At 36.1% G+C, this 26119-nt stretch overlaps 1 long non-coding RNA gene across 10 annotated transcripts; it reads left to right on the top strand.

Annotated features, from left to right (window-relative positions):
* Positions 1-457: 457 nt before the first annotated feature.
* LOC135296025 (uncharacterized) lies at positions 458-25905 on the top strand. Of its 10 annotated transcripts, XR_010358078.1 has the most exons (6): positions 458-573; positions 2465-2609; positions 13073-13189; positions 17866-18302; positions 20351-20465; positions 23030-25905. It is a non-coding gene; the product is annotated as an uncharacterized LOC135296025 (long non-coding RNA). The 10 variants fall into 10 exon arrangements; XR_010358079.1 differs by lacking the exon at positions 20351-20465 and having other exon boundaries at positions 17982-18302; positions 23030-25904; XR_010358077.1 differs by lacking the exon at positions 20351-20465 and having other exon boundaries at positions 23030-25904.
* The last annotated feature ends 214 nt before the right edge of the window (positions 25906-26119 follow it).

Below are 26119 nucleotides of genomic sequence, written 5' to 3'. Positions count from 1 at the left end.
GAGTAGGAAAGAGAAATTATATTTTTCTCACGCTCCATGGTTTGTGCAGGTGCTGCCATCTCAGCCTCAGGAGGCTCAGCATTTGTGCTGAGGTGGTCCTCAAGGAGATGAGCATCCAGAAGATTCAGCAGAGCTGGACTGTGAGAAAGCTGTGAGAAGGCTTCCTGAGGAACAAGTTGATAATGATGCTATATAGAAGCGTTGCAGATGAACCTAAGAAATACCTTCATGCTTCAGCAGTGTAATAGCAATACTACATACTACAGTAGAGCAATAGCAACCTGTTCAAGCATTTATACTTCTTGTTTATACTTCTTCTAGTTCTTGTGTGGAATATAAGAGAATAGAGACAGTGCAAGAGGCAATCTCACCCCTGAGGAGTTGCAGCTGTACTAATTACCAAAGAGTAGGAATAGGCCTGCCCTTAATAAGCCACAGCTATGCCTAATAAGGATGAGTGCTATAAAAGAATGAGTTAGCTGGTTGAGAAGAGAGCAGCAATGTGTTGGTTGTGCTGTGAAGTAGGAGCTTCCCTGTGCTGTGAGGAGCTGTCCATGAGCAGTCACTGAGAAGGTACAGAACTTTTGCAATAATATAACAATATTCTTGAATTACAACCAAGGTATTTGTAGGAGCTCATGCTTCTGCTTGTTGTGGTCAGGCATTCCCCTGTGTGTATATAACTGAATTAACTTATCTATTTATATTTAATTACAGTTAAAAGTACTAATCATTCAACAGAGCTCCACTAGATCACTTTGTACGTGGTGTAGACAAATAGGAGTGGATTTATGGAGTGATCAGTTGTTGCTGTGATCTCAGTGACTTCTCTGCACATATTTTAGAAGGTGTTTAATTCAGACTAATTCTAGGCTATTCCTGTGGGCCAAATACCATGGGTTCAATTCCTTGTGCTTTCATCCAGATTATGGTACTTAAGAGTCATTGTGTGATGTGAACCAAAGCATAGAAGGTGACTAGTGGCAAGTAGATCCGCTTCAAAGTTATTCTAAACTGAAACAAAAAAGGAGATTTTATCACTGTGTACTATTTACATGGCATGAATTGTTTAACATACTCATGTTGCTGCTATGAGTATATTACACATCCTTGTACTGAAACATTAAATATTAACCAGAAAGGGAAAGGAAAATGAAAGAAGTCAGATAACTTTAATTTTTTAAAAAACAAACTTAGAGAATGTTAAATATGAGGAGAAATGGAAGTAGAGCTACAAATGTGGCATTGCATTTTTTTTTTTTTTCTGAGGAAGAGGTGCTCAAAGAAAAAATTGTCAAACAGGATAACTTATGCACTGCTATATTTATACCTAGGTTTCCATGGAGAATGCCCTATAAATTGGATTATTATGCGTACTTTTTCTAGAATATATTTTTCTAAACTTGTTTTATATACCAAACTGACACTCTTAACCCAGTGTAATGCCCATAAATGACTTTATACCCCAATGGCAGATTTCATTCATAACAATAGTATTAAATTTTGCAGTCTTCAAGCCACTGGCAAGGAAATACTATGGTTTTCAAATAACAGCTTTGGAATTTTAACCTATGTTTTTTACAAATTTTAAAAATAATCTTTCTGAAACATTTAAATGGTGCACCTCACATTCCCTGCAAGTCAGTGAAATCACAGTTGTTAAGATCCACTTATCCACCTATCTGTGAAAATAAATGTACAATATCAAAAGGTTTATATAAAACAGAGTAGTTAAGTCTGTTTAAGTTTATTCAGTTAATTCTACTTTTCTAGGATATATTGAGTACATAAATATTTTGGACTTGAGTTTTTCACAAGTAAACATACTTTACCATTTATGATGTGGTGTAATATGTAGAAATATATCATTGAGCTAATTTTTCATATATGCACTGATATGTTCAGATTTGGCTTTAATCAGACTATAAAGGTAGTATATTATAGGGTTAATTTAGCTTCCTTTTATCTCCTAAATATTGCAGAGCAGAGCTCTTTTCTGTCAACAAGACTAATTATGATGCCATGACAAAATTTCCTTAGAAGATCAGACATTATCAGTATAAATAAACACTCTGTACCTAGTAGAAAATTATAGTGCATCGTGCAGATTGCATTGGTAATTATTCAGAATGCCTTTACGTGTTGAGGAACCAAACCAACCAATCCTAAAATAAAATAGATGCATGGGGTAATTTGCACTAATTATAGCCTATTTACCTGGGGAACACTTTGTTCAATTGTAATTATCTTACAGCATGCTTTATGAAAGTGTCTTCATCAAAAGCATAATGAAGTAAATTCTAGGACTACCTTTCATTAGGGGAATAAGAAATTTAAAATTACCATACTGTCGATTGGCAGTAAAGTGCAAAAGTACTACTTTTAAATCTAAGAATAAACATTTGCTTTAAAAGTGTTGCCCTGAGTTCAGAGTGACCAGGAGACATTTCTTCTTTCCAAATAGGTTATTCTGCTGCTGAGAGAGCAGCAGCATGTTGGCTGAACACATTCCAAGTCCTTTCTCCTCCTCTTTAGAGCACACTTGCCATTCCTCCTATTGCTTCTAAAAAGAACAATTTGCAGGCATTTAGACCCATTCAAAGGATCAAGTAAGTAACAGATGGATTTTACAATTTCCACTTAAGGTAACCAGTCTTGGTGATCTGTCTTAATATGACTTTAGAGCACTTCTCATTGTTACTCTGTTCACAGGTATCTGAACCAGTACTCAGGGCTTGGAGTAAAGATGGCTATAATATGATGCATGAATCAGGCCAGTTAGTTTTCTAGAAATTATACTGCTAGCAAAGAAACCATGTCTGTTGCTTTGTTACTTCTGGAAAGGAGAAAAGGAAGGCGAACTATAAAAAGAAACTGGTTTTGAAACGAGGAATGAAGTTGAGATGAGAATTGTCTAAATTCTCAATTTGATGATCACAGACAGAAAATCCATTAGGTACATCTGTAAAGTGCTCATTTTAGTGCCTTAAGTAACTGAAATTAGTATTTTCACATCATAGACACTTCATTATTAAATAGTATCAAATGCTTTGAGCGCTAATCTGTTCAGTTTTGTGTTTTTATTAACTCTCTGACTATAGGAGCTCCAGAAAGCTCCTCAAGAGTGTGACATGGTTGAGGGTCATATTTTGCTTCTACATGCTCTCAGACAAACTCATTACACACAAGGGAATAAGAATTCACTCTTCTGAAAAATAGTTCAAAAAGGTAGTGTTATGTGTATTTTGGTAATTCATGCTGATTGAGACTATATGTGTATGTGTATATTGATAATTTGTACATTATGAGTATTCTGTGCGGTGTGTATGTGTATATTGATAATTTGTACATTATGAGTATTCTGTGAGGTGTGGTATAAGTATTATATAGGATATAGTATGATTTATAGTAAAACAAATAATAAAGGGCACACTAGCCAGAGACAAGGGTGCTACAGGGAGTGAGGAAACGACAGCTGGCAGCAGAGGAAAGGAATCCAAATTAATACACGAAAAAGACTGGCCAAGACAGGAGATCGGTGTTCTCTCTGGAATAAACCAGAAGCCACCCAGAGATGGTGGCCCATGAAGATGTCTGACCTAGATAATCTGAGCCATCAGAAATTTACATCTGAAAGACATATTCCAGGAACTCGGCAGCAAAAATACATCGATTCCCAGATGAGCTTTTTTGGACTTTTGCACAGAGAAAAAACCAACATGAATATGGGAAAATCTGAAAAAAAGATGAGTCCTGAATAGAAGACAATAGACGCTGCCTTAGACTAGAAAAACTGTATTTAAGCTGGCTCTACCAGGCTTTCCTTGTGAACACTGGGGATTGTCTCCTAGTGAGCTCAGATTCTGTGTTCACCCAGCTCCAATACTGATGTCAGTGCTTGGCTGTCAGGACTGTGTATTGGTTGTGAATGCATTCTATTTATATTTTTATTAAATTGGCTGGATCCATTTTTAACTTATAATAGGTAGGTAGAGTTGTCACATGAAATAGGGGTGTCTGTGCCAGGTATACTTTAATCTTCACCCTCTTTTTGTTAAGCATTGCCGCTTCAAGCTAGATTGTAGTTACTGTCTCATAGTGCAAAGACCCTTTAAGAGTATATTGTATGCCAATCCTGAAAATCCTTTAAAAAATGTTGGGATTTATCTTCCAACAACTTTATGAATATCTTGTTTTAAACAGTCTATTAGCACAATGGATGGTCCTGTGACTCCTAGAATATATTTTGAAAAATGTGATTAAATACCTGCTATATGAATGCATGCACTTGCATAACAGCAATGTTTGCAAGCATGGGTAAACAACCCCTAAACTCATTTAAGGTAATATCACCAGACAGTTGATAAGTAAGTGAAGTGTAAATTCAAATCCAAATGTCCACATACTAAAGCCTTATGGAGATCCTAAGGAAGTTTTATGTGTTTGTCAGGAGAGCAGAGAGAGTGGACCTAAATATAGGCACTAATCACAGGCACCAGAAAGCTTTGTGTCCTTGAGACATAGTGATACCTCTCCTAGTGAGAGTGATGCTTGCCACACCAAGTTTGTTTCAGTACACTCATAATGGAAGAGATCTTTCCCTTCCTAAAGAGCTCTAGAATAAGCTGTATCACTCCAACTGCTGAAAAAGGGTGCATTTCCTCCCAAATACGTTTTGTCCTCTCCTGAAATATATCTTGGCTCTCATGATCTGATCAAAACAAGTAAATACAGATATAGAAAATTATCTGCTTAATGGCCTAAAAATGCCAGAAATGTATAGCAGGGACAGAATATCTTGGCATCAGGGAAAACTGAAGAATCTGCTATATACACTGCAAATGTATATTCTTCAATTCTATTAACTTATTTTTTTATGTTGACCTGTGTACATATTTTTCAGCTGTTGGCAATTTTGACACTGGATTCCAAGTTCTCTGTGATGGGTCACAAGAATGGCTTATTCTAAGGCATATTTAATCAGTTCTCTGGAGACTTGGTGGCCATTTGTTAGCCTACGGTAGAGAAACAGAACAGTCTAGTTCTCTCCAGTAAAGAGGACCAGAAAAGCACATATGTCTTGAATTAAACTGAAGTGGAAATTACTTCTGCAAAACCTCCTCACTAAACTACTTATGAAACTAGAAAACTAAACATAGGATTGTTTAGTCAGTAACTTACTTAGGCATTTTAGTATTCAGCAGAGAACCTCTGAACATTATACACTTAAATAGTTTTGAAGTTAGTCCTTTTGCTTGTCTTGAAAATGAGCATTCTAGTTTGTGTGCAATAATAATACACACAATATGCCAGTTTAAAAATCTATAGGCACAACCAAGCATAACAAGCCTTGTCCACAAGTCTTATTAGTTATTTCACCATTTTGGAAATTAGACATCCAGATTCCAGTTTGCCATGGGGAAAATCTTACCATGTTTTCTGTTTTAAATCAAATTAACATCAAAATGGTTTATTGATCTATTAATGACAGATGCTTAGCAAGCAGGAGGAAGGTCATACATTCACAATCAATAACAATAATACATAAACTCCAATATTAGATGCTTAGAAACTTTGCAATTATAAATCATCACAAGCACACACAGACACAAACTGTAGGGCAGAAGAGCACACACCCTCTTTCCTCTTCCCTACTCACACAGCTTCTCACAGCAGAGCTGGGCACTTCCAGCCATGTGCACACACAGTACTCTGCTGTTCAGTTTATACCATGATGGTTTCCATACAAATGCACCTTTTGCATTGGAACCAGATAGAGACTCAAAATATCCATGAACCACGATGCCTAAACCAGGCTTATTGTCTCCTGTGCAGAAATCAAAACGGTCCCTAGCTGGATTGTTTTGCATAACTCTTGTGCATCAAGAAGACACAAGTCAAAATTTCTGGTACTGCAGTTCAGTGTATGCAACAGGCATTTCTTTGTGTATATAATATTCATTAGATTGTGGTCCTCATCATACCCAAGTTTTAGTCGCCAGACCACAGAGCTAAACTTCCTCTGCAGAGCTTGTTTGGCTGAGCTGAGGCAACCACAGAGGCTCAGAGCTTGACAGTAGCTGTGCCTTATGAGACAGGCAGGGCAGCTGACTCCTCACCCTCAGCCCTCTGCTTGGCACCTTCATGCCTTTTCAGACATAACTAATCTTGTGTGCAGAGCTTGGCAGCTAGCTTTTATTATATCTGCAGCATTTTAGATTTTAATTCAACCACATAACCTCTTTTTTCTTTAAAAAATATTGTTAATAATGGCACTATTTGTTATACATAATGAGGTTTAATTGCACTCTTTAAAACCCCACTGTGCTTGGGAAGTCAATGGGTTTCAAAATAATTGCACTTGGAAATTTTAATGCCAGCATCTCTTTTACTTAATATTGTAAATTATGCTTTATTTGAAAGTGTTTTCTGTTTACCAAAATTATTATGCAAATTAAGTGCTCTAACACATTTGCAGAAGACATTTAAATTATATTTGTAAAGCAGAGACTCAATTTGGAAAACTGCATGCCACTTATAACTAAGAATACAGACTGGAAAAATCATACATAGTACAACTCTGATTGCATTCTGAAACATGAAAAAACAATATTTGGATTCTTATCTCCAATCTGAATCTAAAAGCACAAAACTAGTAATAAAAAAGAAAAAATGTTTCACTTACCATTTCCAAAGCCATGCTCATATGTAATCTCTTCTTTCAAGATCATTTACAGTATTTTCTACAAACTGCATTCACAAATCTCTGGCCAGCTATTCTGGCATGTAGCAAAACATGCTTCTGTCTTCATAGGGGATGGTGTGGATATAGTGGTAATAGGAGAAAATCCAATATGCACGTACATATTGGTTAATTTTTTTCAGAGAATGACTTTGTTTCTCTTACAAACTTCTCTTTGCCTTATTTTGAGAGAAAGGAAATTATATTTCCCAGGGCTTTGACATGTCTTTATAGTTGGCAAAACTCCTGACACTTAGGTGTGGTTCTGGACTGTGAAACCTGTACACTATCTCACACAGATAAAAAGAACACTGATGGTTTTAGTCCTGGATTCAAATCTGCATCATTATATAGTCATAGCCCCTATGTAACATTAGAATTAGTCCTTAAGTGAATCAACTAAATGCTCTTACTCTGACCAATAATCAGGCAATGAAAATATATGGGTCTTTACAGAAGATAACTGCAGGCAATGTCAAATCAGATTGTGTTTTGTTTACTGAGGATATGTTGATGCATACAGTGACAACCTTTGGTGGATAATTGAGGGATAGCATTTGAAGTAATACTGTAAGTGTTTTGAAAAAATCCTTTCCCACTCAGCAAACTTTTGTCACTTTCAACATTACCTGTTTATTTACAGAAACTTTTTCTTGGATTTTCAAGAGAGTGTTGATTTAGCATTAAAATATGAAATAATAATTCAAAAATGACTGGTAGGGCACGGGTTATAGGAAAATGGATTTTAAACTTCTGCAAATGCTTCAAAGTCAGAGTAGAATGGTATGAGAACTGTGTAAAAGTCAGCAGTTCTACTTTCCAGGAGATTTCAACATTTTCATGGCCCTGGGGGTTTTATTCAACTCACTCTATGTATGCACTTTTTTACTCCCTCTTCCACTCCTGCTGCTTTGAGCTCTGCTCATAAATCATTTGCTTCAGACTCGTTAACATCTTTTATATTTATCAATATCTTTTGACTATTCAAGGGACCAAAACCTGGGACATTGTTCCAGGTGTGGTTTAATGAGTGCTGAGCAGAGCAGGGAATGGTTCCCTTCCTTGATCTCCTGGCTGGGCCCATGGTTGCAGTTAGACCATTGTGCTGCCTTGCTTTTATGCTCCAGCTTATGCTCAGAGGATTCCAGGGCCTTTTTTTGGCAGAGCTCTGCTCCCACTGGAGAGCGCCCAGCCTGTGTCACTTGCAGGGTAATGTGTGATACATAAATATCTGCACATGTATGTGTAATACATGAATGTATGTGTATATGCAATACATATCAGTATGTGATATATATTTCTATGGAGAGTTAAAGATGTATAAAATTGTGCTACCTTTTCCATTGTGGGAAGTGTACTCCTGACAAAAAAACCCAAAAAATTTGCATTTTGTAAATGTTTTTCTAGTACTAGCAGATGAGGTAAAATCAATGCTGCAGAAATATTTGGCTTCACATGCAATTGTACTGTTAAATAGTGACAATCACAAAACCACTGAAGATGAGTCATTACATTCTCAATAGGTTTAGCATGATACATGTAATGATTCCATATTACATATAATGTCACAGCAAGTATCCTCACAAGTCTTTAAATGTAGTTACCAGGATTGATGGGAAATGAAATTAATTGCCTCTCTAGATGGTGAGCCTCATTACTACAGGAAGCAATTTAGGTTTCCAAAAAATAACAAATGGGTATGAATATTCATTTGAATTACCAAGAATTGTTACAGTGAAAAACATCATAAATATTGGAATATCAGGTCTTGTTCTTTAAATGGAATGCCAGTGTAAAACTATAAGAGATCAAAATAAAATATTAAATCACTTTTGTACCATTGGTCTGAACCAATATAACAATTTCCCTAAGGAAAGGAGCTGTTATTCATTGTCTGGTTTCAAAATCATTGAAGAATTGTAGGTCACTAATGAAGTATTCCAATGTTTTAAAGGTAATATAGGTCACTATATAGGTAGGGATAAGCAGTAGCAATTATTCAGATAGAAACGATGATGAGTATGTTGCACATAAATTTCTCAGATACCTGAAAGAAAAGGTTACAAAAAAGTTTTTAAAAAATTTCACTCATATTTCTACAAAACCCAAAGCACAGAGGGAGAGGAAAATAAAGAATAACATCTGTCAAGGAACCTCATCACACACAGCAGGTAAATGGCTTTCTTATTAGACAAACAACAATATTAATAAAATACAAGGGGCTGCAGACTTTCATTTATACTAAGCCTCGAGCCATCAGGAGTTGGTAGCAGCAGTGATTATATCAATAAAATCTATTATAACGTTCCCTTCAGTGCCCTCTGCTGACTAGTTGACTTTAATAATCATAAACTGCAGGACACTATTTGTAAAATAACTATTACTATTGGACTTTATCTCTAAGTAAATATGTATTGAATGAAAAAGTCCTCTGGGGCAGGAATGTAAAAAAAAATCATTGCTCTTGCCTGTCTTGTAAAGAGAATTCTCTTTGGTGAGACAATATTGTGAGAATTCATGCACTCTCTTTGCATTTGTTTTCACTTGTGGAGTCACCAAATAAGTATCATCACAGTCATTATGTTATTAACAGAACAGTGATATATTTGTAAAAAACACAATAGAAACTTGCTTTACTTTAATTATAAACCTACCTCTCTATGCAAAGTCCTCAAAAGAGGCTGTAAATAGATCATTTTGCTGGAATGACAAGGTTCATACTTTGGATTGGTTTGGGCCTTGACAATCAGAAATCTGGAGCTGGTATTTTTCTAAGTATTATTAGGATGACAAAGGATTTAAATTAATCCACAGTCCATTTGTGTTCTGCATACTGTGAGTATAGAATGCAAACAGACAGTATGAACAGATTTGACTTGAGGAAGGGCACATGCATAAAAGCAGACCTTAGCAACCAGGACTTAACTCAAAAGTATCTGTCGCCTCCCACTTCATGAATTATAAGAATATTTGGATGATCTGGAAATGTACATCTGAAAACCTTGAACTAAGTTTCTTCTAATGCAGGTGGCTCAGCAAATCCAACTACCTTGTACACTTGTGTCCTAATTGAGAAGTCCCTCTTCTTTCCCCAGAAACAGTGTTCTCTTCTAGAAGACCACTTGTAGAGGGAATAAAGAAAGGATTACCTGATATCAGCCTTATCCTTTGCCTCTTCCCTGGACCAGCCCCCAGGCATTTTTGTGAGGCTTTATCTGAAATCCAAGTGTCACAGCTGCATGGGCGTCTAGATTGAAAGAAAATTTAGTATCATTGCTTGTGAATTCATTCCCTGCAGCTTCATGTTGCTCTAATTTTCAGCTACCCAAAGGTTTGGTGGGATGGATAAAAGGGACAATGCAGGTGGCAAATACAAGCTAGTCCCTCATGCTGTGAAAGCAGAGAAAGGTCAGGTGGAATGTGTGAATACATCTAGAAGCAGTGGAAAGCATTAAGCTCCACAAAACAAGGTCTCACATTCAATTTATATTTTATGTTCTTAAGCAATGAGCTGCATAGCCTTCCTGGAAAGTTGCCAAAATTTGAATTGCATTTTCTGTACTGATTTACAGGACATAGCTGGAATTGTCAGTGTGGAAATGTTCTGTATTGGGAAGTCTAAAAATTGTATTACTTGGGAATAGAAAGCACCATTCTACTTCTCTGAGTTTAGGAACTCTGTGCTCCATAGATTTTTCATTCAAATTCATCATTAATTATAAGAACACATTACCAAATTCTACAGTGCTTGCTCACTCTTCCTGTCTCTGGACACAATAAACAGAGCAGCAGGTATACCAATTTTTCTATCTTTTCCTCTTCGAAAAAGTCTGCATGAGATAAATGCTACCTGTCATATGCCAAAGAATAGTTTTTGTTGGCACAATTAATTCAAAACATCGCAAAACAGGAATTTATTAGCACCCAGCAGACTTCATATAATTTATCATTTAGACTGTTTTAGCCATTCTTAATGCACTCATCGTCAGGTCCAGAACCTTTTCAGTGTCTTCAACTTTACAGTTCAAGTGTTTTTAGACTTTTTTTTCCTCTGTGTAAGTCTGTATTTCTTGGATATTATATAAAGGGCATAACACAACCATTGTCCTTTCAGCCTCCTTTCTCTCCTCTTTTATCCTGCTTGCTGAAGAAGTCCTACAACACGGTAGAAGTTGTGAAGTTGCATCACTGTAGTGCTGCATTTTCATCATGTGGAGCAAGGCCCAGACCTAGGAGGCACTGCACCTTGTCTTACAAAAATATCAGGGTGGAGTGCTTAATTTACAAGGCTTTTGAAGCCTTTCTTAAGTGCATAGCAATGGGAGAGAATAACTCAGAAAATTGTCTTTTAAGGAGTTTTTTTCCTTAAAAGACAATTTTTCTTTCTCCTTCTCTGCCTACAGCAAGAACAACCACAACAACTTTATGGTAATTTTGATATGGAAATTTTCAGGGTAGTTATGACCATGAAACTCCTGCAGAGTTCAGAAATAAGGCTATTAGGAGTTTCTTCACAGACTTGATTCCCATCATATTGCCATGCATTGATGCACACAGTACCTCTGAAAGGTCATGAAACATTATTGATTATCACTCCTGTTCTATTTTTCAGAAACTGAGAGGGAAATTAGTTTATCTGAGCTTGCAGGGCAGAACACAGTCTTGCCTCCTTGTCTTATTTGTTTGAGCTTGTCCTTTACCACAAGTTAATCAAATCTTTTTCTTAGTAAGGCATTCATACAGTCTATAAAGGACAAAATCCCTTTAGTATGTGTGATATAGGTCATGTTCTGGGCCACTGCTGAGAGGAAAAGCTACAGCAAGTTTAGTTTTTTTACAAAGAATTGTGCACATTTGTTATGGATGGAGTGAGCTCGTGTGGGGAAAGGTGCACCCTGGGTTCAGTTCTCCCTCACTCATAGCAGCTGCTCCTGGGTTCACTGCCAGCAATGTGGAGGCTGAGGACTGCTCCTGACCATATTTTGTCTTCCTGTTGTAGTCATAAGATGTAAGGTGCATGGGGGAATTTGTAGCTGCCTGAAGTATCAGTAACAGCTGAAAGCCTTTTCTTGCAAGCTTTGTCTGCTCAATTGTGACTATTCACTCAAAATATTTAAAATTAGATTTTTTCCTATGAGTGCATCTTGAAGTAAGTTTGTAAAATATGAAAATTCTCATGTTTCAATAAAAGCTACCCTTTCCTCAGTGTAGAAACTGTTATTTAATACACATGTTCTCTACAGTCATCATGGCTTGTTTAGGCCTAAGTGTAGGGAAAGAACTCCAAACACCCAAAGTCCTGTGTTTTAGACTATTCAATGTATCTGTCAGTGCCAGTTTCTACAGTTTACTGAGACCCTTACTGGGGAAATCAACAAATTATTTCAAATGTATATATCTTTATATTTTCTTCAGTATGTAATTGTATGAAAATTTATGGTAAGAATATTTGATTTTGGTGCTGATAACTAAAGGTAAGTAGGAAGACAGATAGTATTAATGTGTAACAGAAAAACCTCATGGTATAAAGATAATAAATTAATTATTTTTTTTTCCAAATATAACACCAGTGCTATGCTCCACAATGCTAATAATTTGAGTCCTAAAATTATATGTGTTGTATAACACTTCATGTTTGATGGTGGAAAAATCTCCATACTACAGCTAAAAAGTAATGTGGGCCCTAATATATAACTACTCTTTCAGTCTAAGCATTTCCCACCAAATTTCTTGAGCAAAGAATATAAAATGACAGTATCTTCAGGTTTTCATTGTCATTGAAAATGGGCCCAGAGGTTGTTGTGGGATATCTGATGAGCTTTATATTGGGAATAAAAACAAATACAGATGTTCTCAGAAATGCACCAAAAAAACAAGGAAATGAAAGCAAAATTTAAGATGTCAAAGCTACTGTGAATCTCATGGGTGGCCTCAGTATTATATTTGGTAACTATGTTGTTACATTAGTGGGATATTTCCCTAAGGTACTATTTTTTTAATTGAAAGCACATCTGCCACTTTTTTTTCCATGACAACATTTCCTCCCCTTCAGGGATGTGTGTCTTTATGATGCAACTCTTGTAGTTTGATTTAATGACGAGATTCTTCTAAACTCAATCAAGTTTACTGCTTGGTTGTAGTTCTGTTCCAGTCTGCAGCACCTCCTCGGTGTCCTAGCTCCTGGAAGCACTGGGCAGTGACCTGGCCGTCTGTCAGAGGTAGTCCTCTCTCTACACATCTCATTTTCTGTCAGGACCTACATTAGCATCTCAGTGTTTTGATCCAGCTTTGGTTTTAATTTTTTGTATGTTCATTTTCTTTTACACCTAGGCCAGTAGCTTCAGAGAAGTATAAGTTGGAGCTAAAGTGAAAAGGTTTGAGTCTTGTGGAAGTCATAGGAACACTTTCATTGGGTCTGATCTCCAAGAAACTGAAGGTCCTTAACAGGTAATTCAGTTCTAAGAAGATGCTCCAAGAACCTGTCATTTTCTCTATTTTTTTTTAATGTTACAATACATTTTTTTAAAAATAATATGAAACTCTGGTGCCTTATTTTACAAAAAGCCAGAACTAAAGAGCTCTAGTGGGAATTGAGAGAAAATTGCCAGAAAAAGGATAGACAAGAGGAAATTTAGACATACTAAAATAAGAGATCTTCCAAAAATTATAAACAAAAATAATATAAAAGAAACTTGCTAAATATTGTTGGGTAGAAGTAATTATCTGTAGTAACTTTAAGAAAATAAATTAATTGCCTTAGAAATGTGCTTTCTTATGTTACAGACAAGAATAATTATTTTTTAATTGAATTTTCAGTAAATGACCCAGCATATTTTAAGATTTATATTAATGAGGAACTAAATTCAAATTTCATCTAGGGAAATTAAATTTTGCTTTTTCTTGTGTATTTCATGCCTTCTATCAATAGCTTGAAAGTGTTAGGTTATGGAATTGAATTCCATATAATGACTAAGCCCAGCTCTTCACCCTGTCTTACTTCTCCAAATCCTCATCAAGGACTATTGTGGTGTTGACTTCCATTTCCATAGCAGGCCAAATAATTTTTCTGAAACTTTGTCCATGCAACCTCTAGACAGTAAATTTAATTCTTTTATAATTTTTCTTTAAAAAAAAGAATGCTTCTGATAGTTCAAATACAGCTGGTAATAGTCACAGAGACTTGCTTCCTCTATTTACTTAGGAATTAAATTGGTAGTTTATTTTCAAATTGTGATTACCCTTTAAATCTGAGTTCTTCATCCCCATTGCTCCAGTGTGAGGTGAGGCATTGAGAAAAAATACTGAGAACTTCAGGGTGGTGACTCCTTAGGAGTATTCTAAGAAACTTAGCACATTCTTAGTCCTAGAAAAGCTAGCCAAGATGTACAATAACAGCAAGCATAGCAGATTGCTCAGGCATGTAGGTAGACATTCAAAATGAAAGGGATGCCTAAAACTACCCTCTTTTGCAGAACAGATCACAGAATCTGACCTAAATTTCAATTAATAATCTAAAAATTGGAAGTATTTCCAAGCAGATTTTTGGTGAATAAATTTCAGGGTTGAGAGTGTGCATATATTAATTTTTAACAAAATAATGTACACTTTCTGTCATGAGACATGGACTCTATGTGCTTTTCCTGGAAAACCTAAGGAACATCTGAATAAACAAGCAGGTTTTAGTTTTGAACAATGGGTCTTTATCACTCTTTTTTTTTTAATTATCACTGATAACTTATGTGTTTTCAGAAAGATGCCCTGACAATTCTCAGAATTATGCCACTTGATTCATCAATTTGAATGACGGTGAACCCACACGAAGTTCTAATTTTTACTTAGGCTGTTGTTATTATTACATGACCTCAGAAATCATTCTCCATGGCTTTAATAGTTATTGTAAAGCTGTACCTGTTTTCTTTTTCATAATGTCTAGTTTCTTGTTACTAAATTCACAATACAGTACACTTTCTTCATCATACTTGGAATTCTGAATTTGATCCAAACATCTTTGACTTTAAAATTTATTTTCCTCTCTATGTAAAGTTAAAGAGTAATAAAAATGATTTCAGGTATTGCAGGTAGAAAAAGTCCCTTTCAATTTCCCAGACTGAGGACAATGCTGGCCATTAATCTCACCTATTTCTGTTTTCATCTATCCTTCTAGGAATTGTAGTACAGGTTAGTTTCTGTTGAAGCTTTGCACAATGATTACTTTTTTCTCTTACATTTCAGTAAGATTCTCACTACCAATGATCATGTTTCATCTAATGAATGTAAGAGACATCTTAAGTGTCTTTTAAAATGTCCTAACCTATTCTGTCTGCCTAGAGAGGGGTCAAATGTCCTCGTATTCTTATGTCGTGTCTACTACCTCTGAATGTACATATTAGATGTGCTGGGCAGGAGTCAAACAGCACCAGAAATTGTGTGTAGAAAACTGCATTGAGACCAGGGGCACTCCATAATATGTGATTCATAATATCCAATATTACCCTGCTAATGCTCAAAGTAGGAGCTAAGAGCCTACTAAAGTTTGTGAGGTAAGAACTATACAGGAAATTAAGTCCAGTCCAATATGGGGCACAAATCCTTCCCTAAATATAAATATTCAGTGACCCTTGACTACCTGTAATAATTTCCCCAGACTGAATCTTTAAGTCCTTTGGCAAAACTCTAGTATCCTTGTACCTTGTGTACTTCAGGTTATAAATTCTTGTATGTAAGCAATTGAGGTCCATTCCAGGTGGTTGATTGCTGACCTGTATTCTAGGGCCAGCTGCTTGTCTTGATCCAGCTGTGAAGTCCTACTGACTCACCTGAACTTAGGCCTATGATGTCAGCTGAGAGGCCACAGAGAATCAGAAATGTGTGACAAGTATAACACAAGAACTGCAGGATATCCTGTATCTTTCTGGATTGTCCTGTAGAAGCCAAGTGAGATACTCTGGGTCTTCTCAGACAATCATAGTTACTAAAAACATCAAATCAAGTCTTGTGGCTGTAACAGTAATCCAGACCCTTATGTGCCTTATGTGCTTGAGTCCATGCAGATATCTAAATACTTCAAATTGAATTGCACTACCAAACTGTTTCGTCCTTCTCCTCAAACACTTGAGAGTAAAAGAAGTCATCCTTAATTCCCCATTTGTCTCTTGGTTTTGAAGTTGATTGTTTCTTTGTAACCCTAAGGTAAAACTCATGAAAGATCCCTCAGCAATGCGCCTGAATGAACCTGATCATTGGTAGTGAGCATCTTATTGAAATGAAAGAGCAAAAAGCAAGGCTGAAACAGAAACTAACCTGTATTACAATTTTTAAAATATAAATTTATATGGCTAAGGTGAAGCATTGCATGTGTTGGTGCACTCTTTAATGCTGAAGGACTATACAAATCAAGTATAAATTAAACATCAGAATGTAGAAAAAAAATGAAGTTTTTCCTTTAAATTCATTAGTTTTAGGAAAGCAAGGCAAACAGTGTGAACTACAATGGCAGAAACATAATACAATTCTCTCTCTAAATATTTTAGGCAAAAAAAATATTATAAATTCTGTAGTGCACCTGTTTGAGACAAAGATAATATACTCCATGCAGATCAATAAAATTACATTACGGTAGCTACTAAGAACAATCAAATAGTTTAAAGTTGGAAGAAGTAAAGTAGGACGAAGAGTACATAAAGGCAAATTACTAACACAGGGGAAGAAAGCTGAAAGATTCCTTTGTTTGAGTTTATAATTACACATGGGGCAATGCACAGCTATTGTAATAGCAGACTTGAAAGTTTTTCTGTGTCTGTGAGCAAGATGAAGTGAATTAGGGATGAAGCCTAGGCAATCCACTTCTCTTCCTTAGGAAGAGTGTCTGAGTAAACTTTTGAGTTGGCGTATCATTGGAACAATTTTGCTGTAGGGTATCCCCAATATTATTCATATTCAGGGAGAACTCATCAAAAAACACACTGATATTTCTCATAGTCCCTATAGTTCCCTCACTGCACTGATTCCACAGTATCCCTGACTCTTCCTTACCTTGTCAATTGAAGGTTAAGTTCCATTTTTATTGCTGTCAGAGTTGCATTGCTCTTTCAGGGCTTATAAAAAAAGTTGGAAGTCATCTGAATAAAGTGTATGTAGTGGGTGGATATACTGTTAGCTCCCACTCAAGAGTGGCCACTGTCCCTAGAAATGTAATTGATTCTCTTTCAACACTTGAGATGAAAGTAGTGAAATTCCTATTTGATGTTTTTCCAAGCTATGGGTAAATACATTTATAAGTAGGTAAAATGAACTTAAGATACAGAACACCAGCAGGAAAACAATGATTGTGAAGAAATGAAAAAAAAGTATCTTGTATTAACACATTTAAAAAAGGAGGATTTGTATAACAAATTAATATTTGGCTTAATAGATTGTAATTTTATTTTTCTAAATGTCTTACAAATCACAAATACATAATGCAGTTTGCATACCCTGTTGTTAGGAAGAGAGAAATCTTGCTCAGGAAGAGTTCAGGACATTGTTGTACAAAGGAATGTAAAATTATCTACGAGTTGTGAAACATGTAAATATGCAGGTTCAAATAGCTGAAATAGGTGATTTTTTTCCCTCCCAAGTTACTTATATGCATCTTTGTCCTTATTCCTTTCCTAAGATGTTGTAGATTTTTATATATTTCTACTCCCACTGTTGTTAGATTATGGCATTAAACATTGCTGTATTATTCTGAAGTCATCCATTTTCTTTCTTTTGGAACATTGGATTGTATCATGAGGTTCACAGGACAGAATAAAGAATATTCATTATCCCTGCATTTCTTTAGCGTTTTATGTTTTAGCAAGGAAAATATTTTTGCAGAAAATTCACTCCCAAAGCAACTTCTCTCAGTAATATGATTATTTTCTCAAAGTGTTTATGCTTTATATCACCAAAAATGCAATTTGTGTGAACTTCTAAGCCATATTAAAATACATATATTTAATATTGTATGGGATGTTATTGCGTTCCTGTCTCATGCAAAAGTACAGTTTCTGATTATATGGAAGAAGGGAATATTATTCCACTTTTTGTTTAGATTATCTTCACACTACAGTTAAATTTATTGTGTTTACACTTCACTGCAGGATGACAAGTATCATCAAAAAGCTATTACTGATATAAACATAAAAAAGAAGCCCTATTTTTTATTTCATCACTTTAATAGAAAAAGGGAAACATACAAACTGATTTGCTCATCCAGATGGAATTCAAGACAAAGCTACCATGTAGAGTTCAGTTTGATACAGGACCTTAGTGAAATTGTTTTGGAAGCTGCTCCTTGCCTCCTGAAATGAAATGCTGCTTGCTCAGATCATTACTACATCAGTCTGCATGGTCGTAGCAAAACAGTGGATGGGAAGTTTAGGTATGAGCTTGGACTTGATACTCTTAGATCCATCTATTAAGGATTCAGAAGACTGATTTCTTTCTCATTGGAAACCATAATTTTCTTTATCATGGAGGAAACTTCTTCTGAAGAAGACAAGTTACTCAAATGCTTCTTTACGATTCCCATGATCTGGTAAGTAAGAATGGCCTGGCAATTTCCACCATTCCCTCAGACCATTTTCCAATACACTATTATAACAAAATCTGCTTTCAGACCATACACTTTGTTTTTAAACTAATGATTTCCCAGATTCTGAAGTGAATTGTTTGTACTGATAAATTGTTTGTACTTTTGAGGTTCGTTTTGTTTTGTTTTTGGCTGAAGACAACTATTATTCTCACCTGCAGACTAAATGCCTTGAAGGGTTACTGTGAGCCAGGAACAATTGCCAGTTGTTGCCTTGACTAATGCCATGATATTTTGAACTGTAAGACAGTTTATCTGTATGGATGCAAGCTCTGCAGAGCCAAATCACTTCAAGACAGGAAAACTGCTGCCTCTGGCCAAGTGTTTTTACCTTTTTCTGTTAGATGGATTTTATATAGCTCACACCTTGATAGACATATTTTTCTAGATTCAGCAGTAATTTAAGTATTCTTTTATATATATATATATACAAAACAAATGACAGAAGGAAAAAATCAAACTCAAATCTTGATCTCAGTCCATTATACGATTTAGGATTTTCCCTGTGATCCATGTAAAAGCATGTGTTGTGCTTGGTAAATAAAGCTACTGAATGTTTTCCATCTCTCATGGAAACACGTAGTTTGTGTTTCTTTGCAACTCTAGGGAGTATTGTTGTGACTGCACTGTCAGAAAAAGTCTGAAACATGGATTCACTAGAGCCCTACACAATCTCATGACTTCTCTCTGATATACTACAGAGAAATTTAAAAAGGAACAAACTTGCAAAACCAGTAATTTCCTAATGGAATGGAGAAATGTGTGTGGCTAGGGCACACCTAGATGAAAACAGAGGTTTAGATCAGAATTTCTTTTCTTTTTGTTACTAGAAGCAATTACCTTTCCATTCTCATCTCTTCCAAGAGGTTAGGAAGTATTATTGCTAAATACTGAGACATCAGAAAAAGAAGCAATTTGATGAACTTACTATTGATTTGCAGCATTTTTTAGCATAGTCACATCTTTTCAAAACTCAGAGACTTCACATTCCCTTCCTGAAGAGCTTTCACATTGATAAACATCACAGGCCAAGTGTCTTTGTTGAAACATGGATTCCTTATATTTGATCTCCATAATATTTATTCAAAGATATGCTTAGGATCAAGTCTTTTGCACAAAAAAACACTATAGGAATATAGAACAACATAAAAAATTTCATGGTGATTATTTGGGTTTACAATTTTAATTTCTTACCTGTTCATTGATCTGATATGTCTTAAACTCTGTTTCTTTAATGAAAAGATTTATTACATGTGAAGCATGTGCAAAAAGCACCAGTCGATTGCAGTTTATTTTACGACAATACATAGACTGGTGGCAAAATCTTCGACCTTGCAAGTGATAACAAGATTTTTGTATTACACTGAACTTTAGCCAGTCCTTCAACTTATTTGTGTATTGAAAAGGGTAAAATGTGGGTGAAACTCTGGTTTTATTCTTTCACTATGACCTTTATGATTTTGTTTCTAAAAGACTTATTTGGGAAAAAACAAACAAACAAAACATTTACTATATCCCAATTAGTAAATTAAAGGTGAATAGACAATTATTTGTCCTTAAACTTACATTTTCCGTTATGTAATGTTTTTAGCCCTAAAATACATTGAGCTGTATGTAAGCCAAGTAATGGGAATGGTCATACACTCATCTTTTCCTCTTGAATTCTGCCTGGAGAGTGTTTGGGAGAGTACATGGTGGCCTAGACAGTACCACATCCATCCTGAATAATTTGTGATATAACAGGGATTTTCCAGTGCCTGTGCACACTCCCAGGTGCAGTTAAAATAGCAGTATAGATATAATCACTGATGCAAAGTGACAGGTTCTGGATCCTCAGGCAAAGAGAAAGGCCAGGAGTTCATACAAGCAGACAAATTTATTTTTATAATGCTCTTTTCTGTCTGCATTTATACTTCTGAATTGTAGTTTAGAAAAAAATAATACAAGATAATATGTTATATAAGAAAGAAATCGTGGCTGTTGTCTTTGAGAAGGGCAAGAAGAAAGATCCAGGGAACTTCAGGCTGGTCAGCTCCACCTCAAGCCCTAGGAAGGTGGAATGCTGACAGCCTTTTGAGGAAGGTGATTTTTGCACTCTGCTCAGCACTGGTGAGTTCTGGGTGCAGTTCTTGGTTCCCCAGCACAAGTAAGATATGTTTTTACTGAAGTGGTTTCAGTGCAGGACCACAAAGGTCTCGAAGGTATGAGAGTGTCTCTCCTATAAGGAAAGGCTGAGAGCCCTGTGACAGTTTAACCTGAATCAGAGAAAGCTAAAGAAAATAATCAGCAGGAGAGAAAGAAGATGCAGAAACCACGCTCTTCCCAGCGCTACACGCTGACAGGACCAGACACCATAGGCACAAATTTAAAAAGCCATGACATTTAACCCAATCAAAGCCACTTTTCTTTTTCCTGTGGGAGTGACTGAGCACTGGAAAAGGTTTTCCAGAGAGGTTGTGGAGTCTCTATCCTTGAGCGTATTCAAAGCCCACTGGGCAGTCCTGAGTGACCTGCACTAAGTGTTCCTCATGAAGTAAAGGGGTTGGACTAGAAGGTCTCCTCAAGTTAATTTCATCCTCAACAATCCTGTGAAACACTGGAAGGGCATAGATGCAGCCGTTTCAAAATGTATTTCAAGGAGCAATTCTGTACTTTAACACACAGAAGAAAAACAACCCTTCTAGATTTAATACAATTTTAAGTCAATGCAGAGCTTAATGAAACAAAAATCTTAATAGAAGAGATGATCCAGCAGACTTTAAAAGAGCAGACAAACAAGTAGAGAGGGTCAACTTTTAACATCTGATCTTTAGAAACAGCTTCCTCACACAGTTCTTGATCCTGGAACATGAATACAATAGCATTATACAGTGCATTGCCATCCTGACCTCCACTGTACTATTTGTGGAATGAGGCATTAGATTTGTCATTTGCTCTTCTGTCAAAAAATAAAAATAAACAATGAAATGCACCATACCAGTAATACAGGGAGCAAAACCTACAGCTGTGATCTGTCATGTCCCTGCTGAAATTTTTGCTCACTAAGCTATAGAAATCACGGTCATTTTTCCCATGTCACCAACCCTCTGACTCTTACAGTTGTCATTTTGAAATAATTCAGCTGTAGCTGGAGAAATGAGACACAGCAGGTAACACCTTTCCTCCCCCTTCTGTTCCTCATGCTGTAGTTTACAGGTCAGAGTATTCTTTTGACAAACAAGAGGTGAGATCTCACTCCTGAGGTAAACCACATCTTTCTGAAAATCTTAACCACTGGGCTTTAATCACTGTCACTGTTCTGAATAGAACAAATCCAGCTAACTTATGTCTTCCCCCTAAGGAAAGGACTCTTTGATAGAAAGAAAAACTATCAGTTCCTAAGGATATAGTCTAGATTTTTCCTCATGGAAAATGCCATACTGCCTCTGTTATATCTGGATTTTTGCCTCTAAAGAAAATCACTGAATAAAGATCATACTACATATTAAAGAAGAGAGAAAAACCTGCAGAGGAGCTGCTTAATTTTAGCAATTTATCTTTTTCTTCCAATGCATAAAGAGAATTTTTGGAAGGAAAAACCATGTGGGAAGATGAGCTGGAAAAAAAGAAAAACAAAATCTTTCATGTGCCCATATATCTCCTATGTGATGTAGGCAAGCTAAGAGAAATTCAGATAAATGACCTTACATTCTGAGTACAAGAGAATATTTACTCTTTCCTACAAGATTAAGAAATATGTATAGTAAGCCACTACTCTGTTGTGGTAATATCTTGCCTAACAAAACTAAAAGATTCTCGGGCTTAGAAGGCAGAGGAAAATTCTAGCAGAGTGTCAGGAGCTGAACATCAGAGTCTGATTTATTCCATTTTCCTTAGTCTTTGAAGTGAGAAAAAGAACAGTGCAGGAGAGAGACTGGTGTTTATTTGGGTTTGCTGCTCTCTCTGATTGGTGTTAGGGGCCTTTTCTAAGGCTGAACAAAGATATCTGATTTAATTACTTTGTTATAATAGAATGAATTTGCCACCTTTTTTTTTTTTTTTTTCAGTGTACTATACAAGTTATGTGATTTTGTGGAGATTTGAGAGCTGTAAGGTAAATCTAGGACACCAGCAGTGTCCTCTATCTGCCCTGAAAGCAGACAATGAGTTTTGTTTACTTGAAAGTACTGGCAGCTCTTATTCTTGGAAAATGCTGTCCTGGTGTATGCCTGTTCATCAGAACATTATGTAGACAAATACTACATGCACTTCATATAAAAATAATAAAAAATAAATGTCAAAAGTATTTAGCAACATTAGAGTCACACTGAGAGATCAGTATTATAATATTTGATTATATATATGAAGAATATGTAAAAAGTGCATGCTTGTGCATGTATTTGTATATGAGACTCACAGAACAGTCGAAGCTTGAAAAGAGTCTGGAGTTCATCTAATTAAACCCTGCTTTTTAGAGTAGGGTCAGCTATGGCAAGTTGTTCATGGGCATTGATTATTCCTAAGAATAGACACTGAAACCTCTCTGGGTAACTTGTTCCAGTGTCTGACCACCACCTCATGAATACTTTTTTCTTGTATCTAAATAGAATTTTCCAGTTTCTATCCACTGCCATTTGTACTGTCACTGCATACTACTGAGAGTCTGACTCCCACCATCTAATCTTCCTCCTTAGGTATTTATGCATATTGAGCCTTCTCTTCTCTCGGCTGAACAATCCCAGCTCTATCAGCCTCTCATATGTCAGATGCTTCAATCCCTTGGCCATCTCCATCACACTTTGCTGGACATAGTCCAGGATGTTTGTGTCACTTCTGAACTGGAAAACCAAGAACTGAGCACAATATTCCACATGTATGTCACCAGAGCTGAGTAGGGGGGAAGAATCACTTCTCCTGGACTGCTGACAACCCTCTGCCTAATGCAGCGCAGGATCCCAGGATGCTGATGGCTTTCATGGCTGCAACAGCATATTGTGGACTCATCATCACCTTGTTATCTGACAGGGCTCATAGCTTTTTAGTTTTTTGGGTTTGTTTTGTTGGTTTGGTTTTTTTTGCAATGCTGCTTTCCAACATGTGCATAAGGTGAAAATGGTTGTGTAAATTTTCAGTCGTTACTCAGACTGCCAACATTGCCATGTGCACCTGAAGATGGAGACAGTCAGTACTGAGCACAAGTCATAGTTACATCTGCACTAATACACACAAAAACTAGTCACCTTTTTTCTTCTGATTGTGAAATTCATATGGCTAAACCCTTTTAACCTCCAAAATAGGGTGTTTCATTATTTATTGAGAAAAGGGTCTTTCCTGTATTAAATAACAGACAAGGGATCCTTCCATTTTAAAAAACATAGATTACTTCATTAGTACTGTGTCTTATGTATATATATATACACACACACACACCTATAAAACATAGTTTAAAGCCTTTAATGAGAATATCTTGCCTGGTAAATGCTGAGTCACACTAGTAAAGCATCACTGAATCAGTCATCTGATATGTTTTCCTGATAGAGTTCTATGCAAAGAAAACATATTAGCTCTGGACTTAGAAACAGCATGGCTATGTCATCAAACGATGCACATAGGCAAATTGAGTCTGCTGGCAGGGACTATAAGATGCAAGCAGACAATAGTCAGTCTTCTATGAGGCTGTTACCAGCTCTCTGTGCCTGCACATGTACAAACATTTCCACCTACTGAAGAAAAATTCAGCTCTGGAATATGTTAGGCTGAAAAATTAATGGAATCCAGAATGTGTTTGTGTGCTTAGGATATATGCATTAGTAACATGTACAGATTGAAATCAACATTATATCAGACAATAACATTGCAGAGACTTTATTCAATATTATTTGTGCTATATAAAATAGAAAAGAAAAAGAGGAAGGCAAGAAGGAAGGAAGAACACCTGCTGTTCTGGAGAGAGATCCTCATTGCAGAGCTCATGATACAGTAAATAACAGTAATTTCTCAGCAGAAATAACAGATGTCTAAAGTCTAGATTGTAAAATAAATACATACATTCAATCATGCACTAATTTAGTAGAAAGGTTGCTCAGGTTGTCTATTCCATCCTTTGCTCAAAGAAAGTGCAATTAGAACCATATTCTCAGCCTTAGACAAATTTTGGTCACCTTCAAAGATTGTAACTCAAAGCGAACTTGACAGACAGAACATTACTGCAGAAGTGAGTCAAAGTCCCATCTAATCAAGGATTGTTTACATCAATAAAATAAGAATCACATCCTTTCCAGGTAATAGGAAACAGCTGCAATAACTCAAAGATATCAAGTTTGTAAGGATTCTTAATGAGGAGTCAAAATTTAAAAAAAGATCAAAAAAAAGACCAAAAACACAGTAAAGAAAAATAATAAATAAAATCCTAATGGCTGGAGATGACAGATAATATTAAAGCTGAAATGTATTGTGTTGCTGAATTCTGGGCTATTGAGGAACACATTCATTCATAGATAGGCTTGACAATACTCAGCCTTAAGTTTGTAGGTGGTAAGACAAGTGAAACAAGATGTTCATGAGTCTCATTGGAAAGTATCCTCATATTATGGGATATTTGAGAGGGCATGTGGAGTTGTGCAAAACATATTGTAGGATTTTTAGTGGAAGGGCCAAAGATAAGGAAAGGGAAGTACAGGCCTGAATGACTGGAGAGAATGGCTACAGAAGAGTTCATCTGGGTGCAAGCCAGCAGCTGGTCAGATTGTCCTGCACATTACTTTATAGTCTGCCCACTCTTATTTAATTCTGTTCCAAACTGTTAGCTGTCCAATGCTAATGCCTAATCTGTATGAATGTGCATCAGAGATTCGTTGAAAAACTTCAGCCTGCAGCAGCTGAGAGTAGGTTAAACCAGCACCTGAAAAGATCAATTTTCAAATACTCAAAAGATACTTAAATTGTGAATCTGATACAAAATAGTGAATGAGGTGAACAGAAATAACTCTTTTGGGGAGAGAGGAGGGGAGGAGGAGGCAGGGGGGAGAGAGACAGAGAGAGGGAAGAGCACAAACTTTGGTTTAGGTGTCTTAGACATGAAACACCAATTCATCCATCTGAGTGTGGTCTTCCTTTTTCCACCATAACATTCTGCTACTGCAGCGCAGAATCTGAAACACAATAGTTCTCAGTCTTTTCCTACTTCTGCTTCCTAACCAGGTCTTCCCATTTCACACTGCCTAACTAAAATATATACTTGTCAGTGATTAATTTTAGCATGTTTTTTCCCAGGCCATAGCTCCTGTTTGTCAAGATAATTTTAATTTTATCCCTGGTTTGCTCTTAAATTTCAATAACTATACTCACTCTTCCATTATATTGCTCATTAATATCAATATTCAATTATATTCAACTCTGAACAGATGTCATCAAAACCTCTTTGATGTCTCCAATGCTAAAAATAAATACTGTTTGGGGTTTAACAAAGTTGGAGACTGGTAGATCTAGCTATCTCAACACTGTTATAGCAGAAGGAAAAAGCAAACTTATTGACAATATACCACAATATATTTTTTTTATATATATTAGCAATTGTTCTGGCTTCTGAAAATGCTATGTTTTGTCTCTATACTTTGTCACTTCTGTAGTACAGTTTTTCACACATGTGTATTGCTCAGGAATGAGAAAGAATGGTGTATTCCTTTGTAATATTTGGATTGTAACAATACAATTATATTTCTAAGTCTAAGAATTAGACCTTCTTTTTCCTATCAATCACTTCTTGGAAGAAAGTCTGCAGGCTA

This window comes from Passer domesticus, chromosome 3, assembly GCF_036417665.1.
Source record: "Passer domesticus isolate bPasDom1 chromosome 3, bPasDom1.hap1, whole genome shotgun sequence".
In the NCBI taxonomy this organism is placed as follows: domain Eukaryota; kingdom Metazoa; phylum Chordata; class Aves; order Passeriformes; family Passeridae; genus Passer; species Passer domesticus.
The sequence above is the reverse complement of the archived record's forward strand: the minus strand, read 5'-3'. Positions and strand labels throughout refer to the sequence as shown.